The sequence below is a fragment of the Condylura cristata genome, unplaced genomic scaffold (genome assembly GCF_000260355.1).
Source record: "Condylura cristata isolate star-nosed mole 26May11 unplaced genomic scaffold, ConCri1.0 scaffold00026, whole genome shotgun sequence".
Lineage (NCBI taxonomy): Eukaryota > Metazoa > Chordata > Mammalia > Eulipotyphla > Talpidae > Condylura > Condylura cristata.
The window spans coordinates 8,329,168-8,332,446 of NW_004567127.1; the positions used below are offsets into that span (position 1 = coordinate 8,329,168).

Here is a 3,279-nt window from a genome sequence, read left to right on the forward strand (position 1 = left end):
GAAAAAGGAAATATATATATATATATATATATATATATAAAAACACCGTAAAGTCCCTCTGTAGGGTGGACTTGTCTGACTTCCCACGGGCATTTATCGAGCGCCTTCCACGCGTCCGGTGTTGTGCTGGTGTCTGGCGGCATCACACCCAGGTTAGCAGATAAGGCACCTGCTTGCCAAAGGCTTGTGTGACACAGAAGACACAGGCAGGGGAGGGCCTCGGAAGTACAAAGTGCTCCTTTGAGCCCTGTATGGGCACCCATACACTGTCCCCATACAGGGGACAGTGATTACTAGAGAGTGTCCCGGGCAACAGCCCGTCGTCAGGCTTGGGAGGGCTGATGCTGTGAGGGTGCCACGCTGAGCACCCTACCCCAACTGACCTAATGGGGGGGCTACACCAGAAGAAAGAGGGTTCCAGACAGAGGGAACAGTCTTGTGCAAAGGCAAGGAGACAGTGACTGCAGCCCAGAAATAAACGAGACGTGGCAACAGATGAGGACGAGGGCGGAGGTCAAGTGCATTCGCACCCCGATATTCATGCTGTGGCGATCCAGGGCGTCAGCACTGAAAGAGACAGGGTGCCCTAACCTCACAGAGCTCCTAGTGTTGTCTTAAAGAACAGTGTCAGTAGACATCAAAATCCACCCAAAGTGGTTTTAAAAAGCCTCCAGATGACTCTGAAATATGCCTTCACCAGGCTAAGGAGTATGGCATTAAGTGGCCCCAAAACTCACTTTCAATTGTAACATTCTGTAAAAGGGCAGCTTAGAGAAAGGAGTCAAATATCCCTGCCCTAGAAGAATCTGAAGGGCTAATGGTTTTGCAGCCCGGCCAGAGGCAGCCGACATGACTGGGGAGCCTTCCTGCCTCCCTGTTGATGGGGGCTGGGGTGAGGTGCACCAGCAGATCCATGTTCCTGAAGCCATGGGGCATGTTGGCTGTTGACAGCGCATGGTCATGTCCTTCTGCAGGCGCTGCCCACCTTAGAAGGGATCGAACATCCCCAAGGCCACACCCTGGGGGTAACCCACACCCCAGGGCTAAAGGTGGGATAGAAAAGTCTGGGCTTCAGCCTCCAATAGCGATCTGTCCAATTCATCTAAGCTCCAGAGCCTCCCATGGACCGGAGGGACCACGCTGCTGCCAGTGACCTCAGTTAGCCTCCCGAAAAGTGTTGATACCAAGTGCCCTCCCCCTTAAGCCTCCTGACTGCAAATCTCTACCCTATGACCCTGGGCGGCAGTGAACTGAGCCCTCGAATGGTGCTGCATGGACAAGCCTGGTCATTTCCATTCTCTCGTCTAAAACCAGTGCCCACGTGACGGCCCCATGAAGGAGATCTGCTCACGAGCCTCCGTGTCGCTCATAACCTCGGCATCTCTATAAACCAGAGCCCACTGCCAAACCTCTCCTACCTTAAAACCATTACAAATCTGATTGTCCTGGTCTGGAGCTCCATCAACACCACAAATGTCTTTCTTCCTCCAGGAAGCCTTCCTAGACTACCTGTTCCTGAGTGGTGAATCCAGAATTCTGGAGCACTAAAGCATCCAGCTGTTGTTAGTTTAGAAACTTTTATGTGTTTATAGATGGATATTTAAAACCACGCTTGTGGGTTTCTTTCAAGTCTATATCTGTGCATTCTCTGCCCTCAGGAATGAATGTTCTGCCTCTTCAATAAAGGAGAGAGGTGATCCCCCTAGATCAAGGTCTTCTTTCATCTGTGTCCCCCCCACTCCCTCTGCTTGTCAGCCACTTGGCTACCCACAGAAGTGGCCAGTGAGAGAGTCTGACGACAACCCTGTAACGCGACAGGAAGTATAGCAACCTAGTTCTAGCTCTTTATTCCCATCAAAGTCCCAGAGGCATTGTCTCTCTAGAACCTTGGGGGGCAGGCAGAACAGCCATCACTGTCTCCCATTTATAAATGACGATACCGAGGCCAGAGAGGGGAAGTACCTTCCTCAAGGACACTCAGCCTGCAAAGTGGTAGAGGCCGGGTTAGAGCCCAGCCTCCCTCCCGACTGCCAGCCCGCACCACCTGCCACCCTGTGTGGTGGGGCGAGCCCAGGACGGGTGAGGCTGGCAGCATGTGGGAGCTCGGGATCTGGTCTGCAGCCGAGCTGCATGTCCTCCTGGTAGGCGAGGAGCCCACACCCCCGCCCCCAGAGGCTTTGAAGATGCTGACAGGCCCTGTGGGGGCACTCCAACTGCCACCCTTTCCCCAAATGGTCATGTGCAAGGTGTCCTTTCAGCAGACACAGTCCCCAGGGAGGCCTGGGGAGCTCTGGCTGCAGGAGGAAGCTGCAGAGTCCTCCAAAGACACAGCCAGCAGCTAGTCCTATCTGCTAGCAACAGGAATGTGCCAGACTCACAGGACTTCATCCTGCACTCAGCAAATGCTCCAGCCCCTCCTGACCTCACCCAGGCCCTGGGGGACCGTGGGGGAGGGGGAGCGCTTACAAGGGTCATAGCTGATTAGGCTTCTTGAACCATGAGCAGGGTGGTGGGATGCTCCATCAGGACCAGTCTCTGGCAGGAGGCCTGGGAGCGGGGGCATCAGCAGTGGTTTGTGGGGGGTCTTCAAAGCAGGTTCTGAGAGCTCACAGGACCCAGGCCTGCTGCAGTGAGACCACCCCAGGCTCCGTGGCCAGCTCCGAGCTTGAATGAGGTGCCTCTCTTGTATTGGGGATGTGAAGGGCAGGGCAGGGGTGTCGATAAGAATAAACACTTGGGCAGCACGGACCCCGTGCCAGGCTCTGCCCCAGCACTTTACATGCTAGGTACTAGCCCACTGAGCCTCACGGCAACCCCAAGAGGCAGATGTCTTATGTCCTTGTGCAGGTGAGAAGACAGGGAAGGGGGTGGGATCACTTGCCCCAGAGACGACCTAGCAGGGATGAGGCAGGGCCCAGACCCGGCACTCCAGAACAGTCTGCACTGCCAGACTCAGTGCTGCCCCCCTTCAAGTGTTTTGGGGGTGAGGGGGGATCTGCCCGAAAATTCGATCTCTACCCCCACTTGAAGGACCAGGAAGGGATGTCCTGTCCCCCACCCCTCAATCACACTTGCATTAGGAAACGATTTGGAAGACAATGTCCAGGTCAGAGTCCCAAGCAAAAGCCCCTCTGGGACCTCTGGACCAGGGCGGGGTGGGGCTGGTGGACTCTGGACCTGGAAGGAAAGCACATCCTCTCACCAGACCTGGCCAGTCTGCAGCACTGCAGCCTCGAAGCCAGGACCTTCAGGGCAGCGCAGCCTGGGACCTCGCTGGGC

General features: G+C 55.4%; 1 long non-coding RNA gene across 2 annotated transcripts in view; it reads left to right on the forward strand.

Annotated features, from left to right (window-relative positions):
- LOC105854092 overlaps positions 1 to 3,279 on the forward strand; it is a 29,279-nt gene that overhangs the window by 5,371 nt on the left and 20,629 nt on the right. The gene's annotated exons all lie outside the window — the stretch shown is intronic.